The sequence below is a fragment of the Phacochoerus africanus genome, chromosome 6 (assembly GCF_016906955.1).
Source record: "Phacochoerus africanus isolate WHEZ1 chromosome 6, ROS_Pafr_v1, whole genome shotgun sequence".
Lineage (NCBI taxonomy): Eukaryota > Metazoa > Chordata > Mammalia > Artiodactyla > Suidae > Phacochoerus > Phacochoerus africanus.
This window is the reverse complement of record NC_062549.1, coordinates 73,397,799-73,416,128: the sequence shown is the minus strand read 5'-3', so window position 1 is coordinate 73,416,128 and position 18,330 is coordinate 73,397,799. Positions and strand designations below refer to the sequence as shown.

The window sequence follows — 18,330 nt, the reverse complement described above, 5'->3', positions numbered from 1 at the left end:
TCATTCATCCAACATTTGCTTTTCTTCTTTTTTTTCAGGGCTGTACCCATGGCAATGGAGGTTCCCAAGCCAAGGGTAGAATCAGAGCTACAGCTGCCAGCCTACGGCACAACCACAGCAACATGAGATCCAAGCCACGTCAGCAACCTACACCACTGCTCACGGCAATGCTGGATCCTTAACCCACTGATCGAGGCCAGGGATCGAACCTGCGACCTCATGGTTCCTAGACCTCATGGTTCCTAGTCGGATTCATTTCCACTGCATCACAATGGGAACTCTCAACATTTGCTTTTCTAAATAGAACTCATTTTCATGTCTGAAACTCTGAAACGAGCCTATTTGCTACTTGTTGGAGGTCCAAGGGGAAGAGAGAGGGGAAGAAAGGAAACTGATATTTAACAATGGTGAAGCAGAAGGGTTGAAAATGTGTATAACACCAGCTTATTTTACTGGCAGGATGGAAAGACACTTGCTCATGGTCATAAAGCTAATAAGAGGCCACTGCAAGTCTGGCTACAAGTTCAAACTCCTTACAAACCATTACACTGTCTACACAGAGTGCCCCTGTTCATTGCAACATTGCAGTGACCTCAAGGACTGATCCCAGAAGTGGACTATTTTCTGAGACCAAGGCTTCATTGTCTGAGCTCTGATCCTCATAATCATACAAGGGAGAAAGCACTGAGCGTGGAACAGCTGACACGCCCTCAGATACCATCTTGAAACTGGTAAGAGTCGAGTGGCCTCCCTCCAAGCCTGTTTTCTCCTCCCCAAACACATCTAAACAGAGTAGCGAAATGTAAATGTTCTTCCTATGCAAAAACACAATATTTTGCTGTTTGTGTCTGGGACTTTTTAATCCCATCAAATCCTAGGACAAAAACTGCTGGCCTCTAAGGTTTTTTTCTCTCCTCATCACCTGTCACTGACTCTATTATACTCTTTCACTCCTTCAAATATTTGCTTAAATACCTGGCTCCCATTAAAAAATATTCCGTGATGATGGAGTTCCCATCGTGGCGCAGTGGTTAACGAATCCGACTAGGAACCATGAGGTTGCGGGTTCAGTCCCTGCCCTTGCTCAGTGGGTTAACGATCCGGCGTTGCTGTGAGCTGTGGTGTAGGTTGCAGACGCGGCTCAGATCCCATGTTGCTGTAGCTCTGGCGTAGGCCGGTGGCTACAGCTCCGATTCGACCCCTAGCCTGGGACCCTCCATATGCCAGGGGAACGGCCCAAGAAATAGCAAAAAAAAGACAAAAAAAAATATTCCGTGATGAGAATACATTGTATTGAGGAGGATGCCTGCTGCCCTCATTTAGGGAGAACCAAGAAAATCTTATCTGCAATGATCTGGGTGGTCAAGGGTTAAAGATTAGCAATTTCTGTTTTAAAAATGACAATACATTACTTGTCACTTGCTGAATCTGAGTCATTCATATCAGCCTGATAGCTGGCATTATAAAGAATAGATTTTTCTCTGTGATTTCTTCCATCAGATTTATTTTTGCTATTTCTGAGGCAAGTGCCATAGGAAAGCAATGTGTCTGTACACCCTCTGAGCAACTACACCAGGTAAAGCATTAATTAGATTGGGATGCTGGCTTGCCAGTAGGACTTTCAGGAAGGGCACGGGATGTGTGAAAGGGTGGGGGTCATCAAGGGGAAAGATGGAGAAAGGAATTTTGAAAACTTGGCAAAAAAAGATACTATCAATGTGGAAGACGCAAAGCGAATGTTAGCATCTATGAAACTACCACCGGAAGAATTCGAAGATTTTCACACTGTATCATAATCTTCCCTATACTACCAAATGTTTAAATGCTGTATGTTAGACAAGTTCTCATATGGATACAGAGAGGAATATTTATGACATCTTTGGGTGGAAGCAATGCCAATGGCCACCTAGTTGGGAATGAATAAATAAAATGCAGCCGTAAAAGAGGATACTCTACATGGGGAGACAGTAACAACAAAATGTTGGGTGAGAAAAAAGCAAGACAAAAAGATACGTATGTGAATAAATGAACGAATAAAACATGCAAAAGCAGTATTATGTAGTTGATACACAGGCATTGAGATGAACTGGAAAGCTACACACTAACTACACCAATTGACTCGGTTCGGGCCATGGGTCCACCCACACTAATCACAGTGGTGCTTAGGGCTGAGGGTTTGGACTGCCTGGTCTGAGTCACATGATAAAGATCGTGGCAACCTTGTTAGGTGGGAGAGTGGCCATTCCTGAAGAAAATGGCTGAGCAGACCAAATGTAGCGGACGGCCACGAGCTTAGAAAAACTAAGGCTTGTACACAAAACCCCAAAGCCTCCATAAGGCTGAGCGCATGAAGGCATGTAGCATGCTAAGTATTTACCAACTAAATAAACTTGAGTCTGTGTTCTAAGCCTCTCTCCACTACTCTGGCAACCTCCTAGTTTTTGAGCAAATTACTGAACATCTCCAAAATTCTCCAAGTAAAGAGATTCATCATGTGGCTGACATAGAAAGCTGAAACATAAAATGGTAATTCTTAGAGGGACAATGCTACATGATACTGCTCTTCTGACGAGTGCTTTTTACTACTCTGGGTTGTAAGGCTTCGCTAATTGATCTCGATAATACTTTGATAATGAAGCATATTCGATGCACTCAGCCCTCCAACATCAGAGGTAGTTCAGCTTAATAAGAAGGACAGAATACTCTCCCTTAAGAGCTGAAGAATAGGACCTTTATGCTGCTGCTGTTTCTATCTGTGTCTTTCATCTATTGTGTTTTATCTCCTCTTTTTCTCAGCTTCTATCAATAAGAACACTTGATTTGAATTAATGGGAAAATGAGTGGTTGGTGTCTGTTAAGTGTTTTTAAAAATCCGTTTTATCTTTTAAAAATCAAAATGATTTTTATTTTCCCTTCAAAGTGAAAAAGAGAGAGAGAAACCCGAAAGTACTATGCACAGAGGGAGGCATTTGCATTTATGCTCCGACACCAAGGTATTTTTCTAGTGTCAACAAATGAAGAGCTTCACTTTAAATGTTGCTAGCTTCTGCCTATGCGCCATTATTCCATTCTGCACCACTATGAAAAGAAAAGAAGTTACAGATAACTCCGTTCTTTATAGTCTAGGATTCCTGGGGAAAAATTGAGGCATCCTTTCTGGCTTTGAGGTAAAATGTGTGACTTTCATTAACATTAACGGGAGTGCTTTGCGCTGAAGGAGCAGACTCTGTTTTTAAATGCTTGAGTGGTGATTCACACGAAGCTGGGCAAAGCCTTTTTGTCTTATGCAGCTCTGCCTACTGTTGCAGGAGTGGGATTACGAATCACAGTAGGCTGTCCTTTTAAGACAAGTTTATTCATCCACAGTCATTGCAGAACATTGGTGCAGAAAAATATGTCACTGCAAGCAATGCAATGTGCCAGGCATGCTTCATCAGTCCAGCACTAAGGAAGAAGCTTCCAGGCCACACGCTTGTTACCACTGGAGAAAGAAAGACTCAGCTAATTGAAAAACTTCTTAGGGCTCTCCTTTTCTCTGGTAGGTTTAAGGTAAAAGAGAAATAATCGTATTGCTTTTGTAGTTGCAAAGGCTGAAGAAAAATGCACTGAAATATGTGGGCTTCAAAACAACACACTAATCCTGGTATTTTTTATCCTGTAGGTACCATGTGAACAGAAGGACACGGGTTTTTCTTGTGTATATGTCTGAATAAGAAAAAGTATAGCTTTCTAACCTTTTAGGTAAAATAAGTATGCAAGAGGAAGAGATATTGGATGTTTTTGAAAGAGCTAATAAATCGTGTAAACTACTCTTTTCAAGTAACGTTTGTGAGCTGTTAAAGATATGAAGAGAAGAATGACTTTGTTGTACAGCAGAAATTATCACAACACTGTAAATCAACTACAGTTCAATAAAACTTGCAAAACTGAAAGAAAAAAAAAAGATAACCAACAAGGATGTTCTGTATAGTACAGGGAAATCTACTCAATATTCTGTAATAACCTATATGGGAAAAGAATCTGAAAAAAGAATGGATATATGTACATATATAACTGAATCATTTTGCCATATACCTGAAGATAACCCAACACTGTAAATCAATACCCCAATAATAATTTTAAAAATTAAAATTAATTAATTTTCAAAAAGAAAAGACTAGAAATTAATTCTGAAGACAAATCCTCGTTAAAATGAAAGTGCGCTATCTTAAATTAAATATTATTCATTGACATAAAGTGGATAGAATAAATCAACTTATTAAAGGAATACAACTATTCAAAAGGAGGGCTGCTGGAAAACAAATAAAAGAATGTTAGAATATAGTGACAGTGAAAAGGTAAGGAAAGGGCCTGGCCAGAGCCCAAGGTGGGTTTACCCTTCCCCTGGGTCTGCTCTGAGTCTTCTGAGCTGGAACACCCTTCAGCCTGGGGACGTCCCCCCCAGCCATTCCCCCAACTCTCCAGGCACAGGCAAAGGACTGCCCAGCCTTCAGATGCCCAACACTGCCTTGTAGATGCCCAGCTCCAAAGTCCTTACAGATGTGTCTTAGGCCGCGTAGACAAGGCTGCAGGGCCTGGAGAAAATGGAAATGGGCGGGGGTCCAGGATGCTGAGAGGAGATGATAGCCCTGGGTGTGTCACAGTTGACCCATGCACCCTCTTAGAAAACACTCACAAAATAGAAACAGGGTCAGAAGCTGCTAGGACAACCACACGTCTGTTAGTTTTTATCAAGGGGACACTCCCATCCTGAGTGTATGACCCCCAACAACTGTGTTGTCAGCAAGTTCTAAAGAAAAAGATGCTATGACCTTAGGATAACATTGAAAAGCAAGAAGTTACTAGTTGTTTTCCAGGTTGCAGATATTTTTACCATGAAATCATGGATACAACGAGAGCTGAGAAAAGATAGGGGGAAAAGTCACACACACACACACACACACACACACACACACACAGGTCTATTTTACATTCCTGAAGAGGTGAGTAAATTTGTATTTAGTTGTTACTGAGGTTTGTGTGTGTCTGGCAGTAAGTTCAGAATCTCCTGTCTCACTGGGAAATCTGTCAAGCAACAAGGGTGTCTGGGGACAAGATATGCTGGGGGGACCTGTCAAAGAGGTTGAAAACACCATCCTTACCTTTGAGATGCTTCACCGCTACCTGGGAGCATCAGACATGAGCACAACACAGTTCATTTAAGGACAACTTCCCAGAGAGACATTGAGAGAGACGGGGGAGGGGAAGCTATATTGATATTTCCGGGAGTCTGAGGAGTAATGTAAAAAACTGGCAAATGCCTCTCCCCAGAAAGGAGAGGCACATCTGGATGCACCTGTTTGCTAGGTGAACAGAAGAGCCTGTGATGCAGGGAAGGAGGCAGCATTAGACATCGGCTCTCAAGCCAGCAGGTAAAACAGGCACCTCTCCCATCTCGACTGCATCCCCATTCTGCTTCTTGGCTCTGAGTTCTCCCCACCTGCCCAGACCTCTGGGTGACAGGCTTGCCAACTGCCAGGGTCTCTCATACAGGTCTACCCTGAATAGCACCTGGGGCTCATCTGCAGAAGACTTCAGTCTCATGTTCCAAACTCTCCTGGGCCTTGTTTCTGCCTCTAGTTGAGGGAAGCTGTTGTGCATTATTTATCCTCCAATATCTCCAGGGTCCATTCCAGCAGCTGCTACTCAAGTGCCCAGTAATTAACTTGCATCATGGATCTGTTATCGCCTATAAATAAAGGCCAAATCTCATCATCCAGCTCTCCCAGGAGTCAGTCTGGTTCCTTTATCCTACCTGTTATCATGACCTCTCTCCACTGTCTTGTATAGAATTTTTTTTTTTTTTTTTTTTGCTTTTTAGGGCTGCACCTGCAGCACATGGACCATGTGGAGGTTCCCAGGCTAGGGGTCAAACCAGACCTGCAGCCACCAGCCCACACCACAATCACAGCAACTCAGGATCTGAGCTGCATCTGTGACCTACACCACAACTCACGGCAACGCCAGATCCTTAACCCACTGAGCAAGGCCAGGGATTGAACCTGTGTCTTCATGGATACTAGTCAGGTACATAACCCACTGAGCCACAATAGGAACTCCCTTCTTGCATAGACTTTGCTGCAGCTAAAATGCTTCGTGCACCAACTCTGTATCAGGTCACCTGCTTCACTCCTCACACCTTTTCTCCTGCTGGCAAACACATCGGAAGTGCTTCTCAATTGCTTCCCCAACTTTCACCCCCACATCACTTTCTCCACGAACACGCCCTGTCCACCTCAGGATGCCCTTTTTTTCTTTGTAGAACCTGTGCTATTCCTATGGCTTTTAGAAGATGCTCTGAATTATAATTAAGTGTACTCTGGCCCAGAATTGAGTTTTCTTAGCACCAGCACGGTAACTGACACACAGTCAGAACTCAGTAAGTATTTGTTGAATAAACAAATGACAGACTTGTACCCTGTCCTCCTCGCTGCCAAGGGAGAAATGGCAGACATTAGCAACCATGTTTAATTTATAGCAATAAAAAAGAAAGAGATAAGTCAGGGAGCTCAATCACTGCCCTTGACTTTGCCGACTTTTCCGGTGCCATCCATAGCCGTCCTCCCTGTACCCTTCCTACTGTCCACGAGCCCTTACATTTATGGTTACGGATACCCACTCTCCAAGCATGGAATCTGCATTAGGAAGGCACTGTTTTAAAGACAACTACAGACTGTATGACAAGCATTAAGCAAAATCATTATAATGGGCTTTTCCGACCCTAACAGCTCATAAGCCTCATTTTATTCTATTGTCTGCTTCAAAGTAACCCAGGCCATCATTCCAGAAGGCATCTCAGTGAGCAGTAACATCCCCCCATCAGAGAGACCCCTGTCCGTGGGACTGTTCTCTAGAAATCTCTACATAACACACAAAAAAGACAATGCATCAATTAGATGCATCTATGAAAATACTTTGCTTCAGGAATAGTTTTATAATAATGGATGGGGACATTTCTTAAATACATCTGATGGATGGAAGTTGAAAGGCATATAATATATTGCTACATAAATTTCACTGGCTCTGACTAAAGAGTGAGCATGAAAATAAATGGACTGTGTATACTGAGAAAACATCAATGGTGTTACCATAAATTGGGGCTTCGTGACATAAATTTATAAAGGAACGAAATAAAGTAGCGGCCCAACAGGATGGGATTAATTAGGAACATAGGGGAACAGAATTAAAGGGCCTACTATTAAGTCACACTTATATTCTGGATTACCTCCCACAAACTGATGTCCTGTGTGTAATTAATGACAGTTTCAGTCCCAGGGATCCTCAAGTCTCCTTGTCCCTTAATTCCATAGTGAGGGTGCTGCTGAGAAAAGCCCTGCCCATTTCCTACCTCTGTGATTTAATACTTCAGTAGTTGCTCATTTTTTAGAGCCTCAGCTAAAATCCAGTTAAAACATTTATAATTTTGTACTTTGTACTAGACCTAGATCAAATTCCATCACTTATGCTTCATACAAATCTAATGACCACCTATTTTACCGACTTCAGATTCTCTTGCTAGAATGTTTTCAGGCAGAAACTTTGCAAAGTTCTGCTAGTGTCATCTATTTGGTTGGTAACTGAGGAGCAAGTGAAAATCAACCTCTGTGCAGGTTTAAGAGGTCTTTGCAGACACCAAGATGGAGCAAAGGGTCCATGCATTGCATCTGTCTGCCTTGGATGTTCTGCTATTAGGACGAAGTTGGATCTATCAATGTAGACAGGCAATTGAGGGGCTTACTTTCACTTGTCCATCTGGCCCTCAAAGATGCCCCATTAATGTGGGCAGTGAATGGACCCAAGATCAGGTCCAAAAGCTGACTCTACAGGAAGCAGGAGCAATGGGTGTTGATTGTTAGTGGACACAGGAACTTCTCCAGGCTCCAGCAATTCCACTTACTTTCATTGCGTTTTCAACTCTCTTATCTAAGTGGCTCGTGAAAAGTAAATATTCTATTCAAGTTAAGAAAAGCTGGGAATTCTTAGCCTAGTCATAATCTAGCACATACAAAACTGAGTTTGATGAACTGATTAAAAAATAAATCCCCATGAAACCCAGATTTCACATTAGTGCCTCAGATGTCTGGTGTGTTATGAGGGAATGTGGAAGATTATTCCACTCAGATTCCAAGCAGAAAGTGACTCTCTCCGACCAGAATGGGGATGAGTGTGCTGCCCAACTGAGCTTGGGTCTGCTCACCTGCTGTGCAGCCAAACTGACACTGGGTTGCATGTAGGAAAGTAGAGCATGCACTGCAGGGCAAAACTCCCACAATATAGTGGTTATGATGATTAAAGTACAGTTAACACAGATGATAAAACACTGTACAGACCAACTGTCAGTAATTCAGCAGGAAGAAAAGGCCTCCAAGGATAGTATTGAAAATATATGTTCTCTCGCCAAAGACGTAGAAGTTAACAACAGCGGACACTCAGATCTTCTCAGGGGAGTTTTGAGAACCGAGAAATGCAAGGTGGGAGCCCAAGCGTCAGAACCGTATCAAGACATAACAGGTGTAATCAATGTCCATGGAATGTTTTCAAACACATAGTTTCAGGCAAGGACTAAGTGTAATAATGGCCCTGAGGACTGTGTGAAATGCACCGCTCCTTGCAGTGAACTGCTCACCTGTTACTTATCTTGCACAACAGACTACCACTTAGGACCCATCTCACACTTACATAAATGAGAAAATCACCTCCTTGGTGCTCTAGAAGCATTAATTCCTCTTCCTGGGAAGATCAATTTACCCACCAGAAGAACGGCAGTCGCATTTCTTTTCTGTGGACTTAGAAAATAAAAATCTGTAGAATTACAGGTTTTCCTTAACCTGCTCCCTGTTTTTCCCAAACTGCTTCACTGTTTCTGATTAGGTATGAAGGCTGATCTTGGCCATTGTAACTACTGAGCTCAAGAGCAGAGGCTGTGCCCTTTCTGCAAAATCTTCACAAGAGACTTCACTAGACCTGCATGTGAATTGTTTTTTAATAGGATCCCCAACAGATTTATGGAATATTTGGAACTATGTCACATGAAGATAAGTTCTAAAGATAAGTAGGGGGAAAAAAGGCAAAGAAATCCTGTATGTTACAAAGGTTTTGTTGTATCAAGATTATTCCAATCAAGTGAGATTTGCTCAAAACAGCATTTTTTAGGAAATTTATGTAATATGACTGGAATTTCAAGGAGTTAATTTTCATCCCAGTCTTGTGCTATAACAACACTATAGATTTCCTTTATGCCATAAAGAGGCATCTTTACAAAAGATAAAACGTTTTTCACATAATGTATAGACTTTAGTATGCAATTTTTAAAAAATACATTTGGGCCAGATACTAATATAATTTCACAAGAAAATTCCTATTCAGGTTGACTGAATTCCAAAGTAATTTGAAAGCAATTAAAGTTTATCAAGGGAATTGTGCAGCGGAGTTATTCTGGAAATGAATCAGGTCCCAAAGGGAGTAAAACATGCATCATTTAGGTCTTTGGAGTAGCTCTAAGAAATTTCTAAAGTTTCTTACTGACTCACTAAAACTACAGTTTTTCCATTGGGTGATGGGGCTGTAAAAGCACTACAAGTCAGTAGTTTATGCAAATTCATTGCAGTTTCAGAAATTGAAAAGTTTCTTTTTTTTTGCTTTTTTTTTTTTTTTTTTTTTTGCTTTTTAGGGCCTCACCTGCAGTATATGGAGGTTCCCAGGCTAGGGGTCAAATCTGAGCCTACAGCTGGTGGCCAACACCACAGCCACAGCAACATGGGATCCAAGCCCCATCTTTGACCTACATCAGAGCTCATGGCAACGCAGGATCCTTCACCCACTGAGCGAGGCCGGGGATCAAACCTGCCACCTCATGGTTCTTTGTCAGATTCTTTTCCGCTGCACCACAACAGCAACTCCAGAAATTGAAAAGTTTCTTAAAACTCAATAGAGTCATTTCCAAATGGGCATTCCTGTACAACCTGAGGTATAAAACTTCTAGCATACTTTATTAAAATGTAACCCAAATCTGATACAACACAAAATTTCCAATACAAATCCTTCCTCCTGTGTTGTTTTCATCTTCCTTTAAAAAAAAAATTACATCTGAAGGGTCACATGCCACTACCTCACTACCTCGGTGAGTGCCAGCTGGGAATTTCATACAGAAGCAGCCCAGGAAACAACTCTAAACAAAGGAAAAGAATATAGAAAAAAAAAAAAGGAGCAAATGTTTCTGTGAGCATTTCCTTAGGAGCTGCATGGTATCATCAGTGTACAATGCCTCATCTCTTACATAGTACCTTATACCTAAGATAATATTGTGTTAAATGAAATACAGCTTGCTTTTATCATAACAGTATTTGCTATGTTAATATGTTTCAGTAGAGGTGGGCAGATTCTAAGGAAAATGAGGTTTATTGGGCATCTATTCATGCACATGCCATCTTGAGGTTCAGTTTGTAGAGGTCAGACTTGACCTCACAAACTAATTAATGCCTTTTCCATTAACCAGCACATACTAATTAATGCCTTTTAACTAATTAAATAGGAAAATAAAATGGAGAAAATTTCAGAGTAATGAACTCAGTAAGTTAGTATCTGTCATTGTTACATGAACTTCATTTTCATTTTAAGAAACTATGAGTTTTAACCAAAAGCATGAGTCTACCCTCAATCACAATGATGGTATTTGACACACAGTTTTGAAAAATATGCTCACCCAAGTGAAAATTGCAAAAGGAAACTGATAGCCTGATATTTTGAGTAATGTGTCATCTTAGACGACAGAGAACTACACCCAGAATGCCCACATGAGGGGCTCCACAGACTGGCTTCCCAGCAAAACAACCCTACCGGATAGAATAAAAAAGAAGAAAAAAAATTAAAGTGTCAAGAAATTTTCCCAAGGACATACAGCAAGTGGAGAAAAATGTAGTCAAGAAAAATCTCCTAAGTCTCTGTAAGATTATTTGGAATTTGAGCCATGAACCCATTCACTCCAGCTAAGCATAATTACATATTTACTCTAAGCAGGTATGGCCTGGAAGATGGGCTCTCTTTTCCCTCAATTCCTCATCAAGAGATACTTAAAAGGTTGGCAGAGGCTACATTCTAAGAGCTCATAAGCCCCCTTCTTTCACCCAGCCTCACTCAGAACAGAAGTTCAACACACTAGGTTCAGCAGGCTGACAATATCAGGGCCTTGGCTTATTTATAGAGTGGAAGATTCATGCTGGGAGAGGCAAACCACAAAGACCAGAGGCTCCTACCTAGAACCCTGTTTGCAAAGCAGGACTGTCACTCCACCAGAAAGAATGTCACTCCACTAGTTACTGCCCCACTCATAAGCTCCAGAGCTATGACTCAAAGATGCTGCCTATGGTGAGAAGCAGTGGACAAGAACAAAGAACACCAAAGCTCTCTCCAAAAGAACTGACTTTATTCATAACTGGGTGTGGGGAAGTTCAAGCTTAAGGATGTTATTGGAAACAATGGAGATTTTGTTGGCAACGAATTAGGAGGAGATTGTTAGCTGTGTGAGGGTAACAAGTTAAACCACCAGCTAGTTTATCAGAGAGAACTAGGGAGACAACCAAAAAGAACCCTCCTAGGATCAGAATAAACCTCAAATCTGGCCTCAAAACTACTGCTGAAAAAGGGCTCCAAACTTAGTTGAACCAGATGTAGGGCCATTTATGCCCCAGGGCATTGTCAAAGAGAATACTCAGCTAGGAATTAGTGAACCTAACAGCTAGGTGTGATAGCAATGGAGGCAAACAGCCAAGCAGAGAGATCAAGGACAGAGACATTCAAAGAGAGTCCTATTAAATCACTGTCATCCCAGGATGACTGTGCACATGTCCAGAGCTGCAGTTCTCTGAGGAGCCACATCACGGGCTCCACACTGCATGGAGCAACATATGTGATAAGAACAGTCCAGCCAAGTCACAAAACAAATAAACAAGCAAACAACAGCAAAAACAAGCCCACAGGGGAGGAAGTGGTGGGGAGGGGGTGAACAAAGGTTCAGAGAAGTAGGGGACAATGTTCATATACTGCGAGTGCCAAATAAAGAGAAGAAAAAGACAAAGGTAGAAAATATTTGTTAAAATAATGACCAACAAATCCCAAATTTGATGAAAAATATTAATCTACGTATCTAAGAAGCACAATAAATCTAAGGAGGATTACACAAAGAGATCCACACCCAGACACATCACAGTAAGAATACTGGGTGGGGGTGGGAAAATGGGGGAATGGGAGGAGGGGAGATAAAATTTGGAAAGCAGCAACAGAAAAATGATGTGTCACATTGAAGGGAATCCCATTACATTGAATAGCTGGCATCTCACAAGAAACAGTGGCGGCCAGAAAGCAGTATCATATTCAGAGTGCTAAAAGAAAAAAATTTAAAATGTCACCCAAGAGTCTTACATTCGGTAAAATTAGCTTTCACAAGTAAAGGTAAAATGGAGACACTCTTACATAATAAAAACTAAAAGAATTTGTTGCCAGCAGATTTCCCTTACAAGAAATTCTTCAGACAAGTGACCTGAATAATTTGAATCCACACCAAAAAACAAAGAACACTGATAACAGTAATTATGTAATTGTAAAGGACAATAAAAATGTACATTCCTTCCTTCTTATTTAAAAAAGTAATTATATAAAACAATATTATATAATTGTACTACTTGACTTAGAACATATAAAAATGAAATATCTTTGACAATAACAACATGAAGGAAGTAGGTGAGAAAAAAAGCAATATTAGAGCAAGAAAGCGACACAAGATGGTAATTTGAATCCAAAGGACCAAATTAAAAGAAACAGAAATGGGAATGAGATTAGTATAAAAAATTCTATAAAAATAAATAAGCATATCTGGAGTTCCCGTCGTGGTGCAGTGGTTAATGAATCTGACTAGGAACCATGAGGTTGCGGATTCAATCCCTGGCCTTGCTCAGTGGGTTAAAGATCCGGCGTTGCCATGAGCTGTGGTGTGGGTTGCAGATGTGGCTCAGATCTCACATTGCTGTGGCTCTGGCATAGGCCAGCAGCTACAGCTCTGATTAGACCCCTAGCCTGGGAACCTCCATATGCCACGGGAGCAGCTCAGGAAAACACAAAAAGAAAAAAATAAAATAAAATAAAATAAAAATAAATAAGTATATATATTCTCTTTCTTTAATAGATACACCATTAAATAAAATAATAATTATACTAATATATTGTTGAATTTGAAGTGTATATAGGTGCAATATGTAGAATAGTAATAGCACAAAAAGAGAAAAGAGGAATAGAGAAATAGAGGGGCACCATGTCTAATATCTCACTGTAATCAAGTTAATATAAGTTTGAAGTAGATTCTAAAAAGTGAACATGTATATGTAAGCCACAAGCAATCACTAAGAAAATAAACTTCAAAGAAAGTTTTTAAAAAAATCATTAAAGCAACTGAAATAGAACACTGGAGAATAATAAAAGAAAAAAAGAGAAACAGTGTACTGGAAAACATCCAATTAGTGCAAAAGAAGACAATGAAGAAAGGACACAGAAAAAATATGACACAGGTAGAAGACAAAAAGTAGAAAGGCAAACAGAAACTCAGCTATATCAACAATAACATTAAATATAAATGGGTTAAACAATTCAGTCGAAAGGTAGAGAGACTGTCAGACTGAATGGAAAAACAAGATCCAACTGTAAGCTGTCTACTTCAGCTTTAAAGATCAAATAGGCTGAAAGTAAAAGGATGGAAAAAAGATAACATCACACAAACAGCAACCATAAGAAAGCTAGAGTGGTATACTAATACCTCACAAAGTGTTTTATAAATCAAAAATGCTTCTAGAGATAAAGACATTTTACAATGATAAAAGGATAGCCCCATCAGAAAAGTATAAAAATTATAAACATATATATACCTAACAACAGAGCCCTAAGATACATCAAGAATAAAAAATGACAAAACAGAAGCAAGAAATAGATAATTCAACAACAATAGCTAGAGACTCCAAAATCCTGCTTTCAATAATAGATAAAAATAGGCAGATGAGCAACTAGACCTAACAGATATCTATAGAATATTTACTAACAACAGCAAAATACACATTCTTCTTACATACACATGAAAAACATTCCCCAGAATAAACCATATGCTAGGCTATAAAACATGCCTCAATAAAGTTAAAAGAATTCAAATCACACTAAGTATGTTTATAAAGCAACAGAAATTTTGGAATTTATAAATACGTGGAAACTCTCCTAAGACACCACTGGGTCAAAGAAGAAATCACAAGGCAAACTAGAAAATATTTTGAGATGAAAGAAAGCAAAAACATAACAAACAAAACTTACAGGATGCAATGCTTAGAGGAAAATGTATAACTATAAATGCCTTTATTTCAAAAGATCTCAAACCAATAACCTAAATTCCCACCTTAAGATACAATACTGGAAAAATGCACTAAATAAACACACAGCAAGCAGAAGGAGATAATAAAGATTATCTGAAAGTAGTAGAGAAAACTAACAGAATCATATGTTGGTTCATTAAAAGGATCAACAAAATCAGAGTCTTTTAGTTAGACTGACCAACAAAATGACTCAAATTAACTAACAAGCCTGTGAGATCAATGTCACTTTACATACCATCAACCACATTAATTACCAAGAATCAGAAGTGCTTATGTATGTATATACTATGTGGGGGAAAAAAAAAAAAAAAAAAAGAACCTTGGTTTTGCCTTTTTTCCTATTAGGTAAACAAAATCCACCCTACATTAAATTTCAAGCTCTGTGCAATTTGTCCCTTATCCCCAGTTAACTACACTTTGCTTTGGGAGGTGCCTTCCCCAATTTCCAGATCCTTCTAATTTTCCTTGCCATGCCACCATCAAAATAGATCTAAGATCAGCCATGTGCACTTTTGTTGACTGACTAACTCTTTCAACTCATTCCTATGAAAGCATCACTATAACCAGCATTAATAGTCTGAGTCTGAGGCACCTAGCAGTGGAATGAAGGGATTTCCCACATTAAAGAATAGAGGCTTCCAGGCAATCTCACTGATGGACACCACAAGCCAAATCAAGTAATTCTTTTCGGTCTTTTGACTGGAAAATATACAGTTAAGTTTGATTGCTTCACTTAAAAAAATATTTTTTTGGAGGGGAAATATTAGATATTACCCTGGAAGTCATTTGAATTAGCTTTTGTTGTTATGTTTATTTTGTATTTCTCAAGGACAATGATGGGAGTCTGTAAGAAGCATCTAAAGTCAAGTCCAAGAACAGTCCCCAGCTGAGGAGCTGAGAAGCTGGGGGCCTGTATACTGTTTAGTCCCAGGGCCTCAAAGCAGGTTCTACCAGAGGAGTGCCCGCAGCCCAGCTGGCCTCTCACTCAAGAAAGGCTTCAGATTTTGCCTTTTGATGTGAACTACAAAAGAAGCTACACCCACAGCCAATGTTTGGCAAGCATGTGGTATCCGTTTTAGTCTATACAACACGTGTTCAAATACGCCAAGTTTTTTGCAGCCGTGCTTTGCCATTTCTTCATTTCTGTGTGCAAGAAACTACAAAACAAAGAATCCGGGGCTGCCTCTGTGGCTCAGAGGCACTGCTTGATCTGCCCTAATGTGGTCCATGGCGACGTGGGATCCAGACCCTTCATCGGCCCCTGCTTCCCTCCTGGGGCGGCTCTGGTCCTCTCGCTCCCTGCCCAAGGCTCCACCATGAACTTTCCTTGCTTCCATTTGCAGAGATGCTTGGTGTGATTTTTATTTGTATTTAATGCTTTCATTATTACAACCTCTACTCACCCCATCTAAACCTTTCAACGAATACACTTATTCCATCTGTATAATCGCTATGTCTAACTTAGATACTTGGCATCATAAAATCCCTCCAAAATAAGTCTATGTCATTGAAGTCATTAGTTTTATGCCAATAATTATAACCACAAATAATCTTTATTAAGTACTTGTTTTCTGCCAGGCACTCTACTGCTTTATGTAAATTATCTCATTTGGTCACATCTAACTGCATCTAAGCATATGCTTAATTTGCCAGCAGCACTTAAAATTAAAATAAGGATATTGTTAGTCACCTTAGAAAGAAACATTCAATACATTGAAGTGAAACCTATAGAATAAAATACTTTAAAGTCTTACAAAATGTACAACACTAAATTATTATGGAGTACTATTAAATATATGCTTCTACCATGGAAAATAAAGCTATAAAATAAAAATAAAGTGTCCACTTTTTTACTCTATATATTTATTATACCTTTCTCAAAGTCCTAGAAACCATGGCTTCTAATACGTCAAATAAATATGATTAGAATCCTAGATTCAATTAAAACCTTTAGCTAAGAAATTAATATATACAGTGATTATTAGGTTTGCGCATTAACTCACAAATCATAACAAATCACCCGGACATTAATCATGGTGAGGGCTGAAAAGTAACATGGGAGAGGATTTTCACTAATCCTTCACATTCCATTTTGAAGCTGTATGCTGTTCTTGATCAGAACTTGCATTTTATTATCAAGAATTGCATTATTCTCCGAATGAGTGAATTTTCTGTTGGAGACAGGAAATGAAGGAGTGCTAAGGCTGGCAATGTATTTTTCCTGTCTCAGTATTAATACATGATATATATTCATATTAATAATAACTCCGAAAACTAGTTTCATTTCTTCTACACATAAGCAATAAACAGTATGTGCAAAAATATGAAGACTAGCAGTGGTGATGTGGATATATAATACGGGGTTTCTTTTGAAGGTACAGCCATTTCTAATATTTCATTAGAGCATGTGTACAGGCAGCTGTCACAGATGTCCATCAAAGTTGGATTAGATGAAGACAAACAATGCAGGCTTTGAGGATAAACTGAAGCTGCAGGTCAAAGTCTCTGTTTCTCATCCAAGGGCACTAGAGGACCATTGTCTTCCTCCTTTAGGCAAAAAGAATGAATCAATTATGTTCCTGACATTCCTCCACAGCCAACTGAAAAGTCTTATACAGTCTAACAGGAGACAGCAAAAACTAGACATTTCCTGAGAAAAGGCGGAAATTGCAAAAATATCTTCGTGCTCAAGGTTGTCATCGCTACCATTTTTCCATGACGTCTACAATAACTTTATTTCTATGCAGAATCTATTATGCAAAATTTCATAGAAATACATATTTTCAACCAAAATAAATAAATGAATGCTGGACCTGTTATCTAAACAAAAAAAATGTACATGTCATGCATAATAATAAATAAAAATAGAGCTTTTAGCTATTGTCATTAATTTTCTGTGTAGTAATGGCACAAACACTTCTTCCTTGTCTCCAAGCAATTCTATTAAATAAATATATAAAAATAAATATAGAATAACACATAAAAACAATTGTACTTTTTGAGGTAACGAATAAACAGTCTTCCCCTTTAGGAAAATGACATTAGCTAAGATTTTAGTTCATATATTTACTCACATTGCCAGAGATGGGAGGGGGGAAACTGACACTTTCACACAGCTGCTAAATGTAAACTAGTCCAATCTTTTGGGCAAAAAATAAAATCTATTAAAATTCACAATGCATATACCTTTGACCCAGAATTAAACTTTTCAAAACTTACAATAGAGATATAATCACCTAATCACACAAACATTTTATGCACAAGGATATTCACTGCAGCAAGAAAGTGGAAAAAAGTAAATAGTCTCCTTCCTGGAGTTCCCGTCGTGGTGCAGTGGTTAACGAATCCGACTAGGAACCATGAGATTGCAGGTTCGATCACTGGCCTTGCTCAGTGGGTTAAGGATCTGGCGTTGCCGTGAGCTGTGGTGTAGGTTGCAGACACAGCTCGGATCCTGCGTTGCTATGGCTGTGGCGTAGGCCGTCAGCTACAGCTCCGATGTGACCCCTAGCCTGGGAACCTCTATATGCCACGGGAGCGGCCCTAGAAAAGGCAAAAAGACAAAAAAAAAAAATTTCCTTTAATAAACTATTATATAATGGAATACTTTAAAATTGTTAATACACGGTGTGTGTACAGATACGCTTATGTAATGGGCTATATGTGTCCACATATGTACACCCATATATTCATATAAATATATATATAATTTCTGAAACAATTTATTAGAAAACATTAGCAATCTGGTGGCATATATTTCCAAATTAAATTTCGAATAAGATAGTGAGTCATGACCAAATCTTTAAGATTACGCCTCACAGATATGATTTCAAGGGTCAAACAGTACACACTACTTTATCTAAAATAAATAATCAACAAGGAGCTACTG

General features: G+C 39.4%; 1 protein-coding gene across 2 annotated transcripts in view; it reads right to left on the bottom strand.

Annotated features, from left to right (window-relative positions):
- The window catches only part of CA8 (carbonic anhydrase 8), a 123,606-nt gene that overhangs the window by 14,547 nt on the left and 90,729 nt on the right, over positions 1-18,330 (bottom strand). Inside the window, exon 9 of one of the 2 annotated variants that reach the window (XM_047783871.1) lies at positions 15,958-16,988. The exons of the other annotated variant lie outside the window; for it this stretch is intronic. The gene's annotated coding sequence lies outside the window, so the exon portion shown is untranslated. Of the gene's footprint in view, positions 1-15,957; positions 16,989-18,330 lie in introns of those variants that run through there. 2 annotated transcript variants of the gene reach the window in all.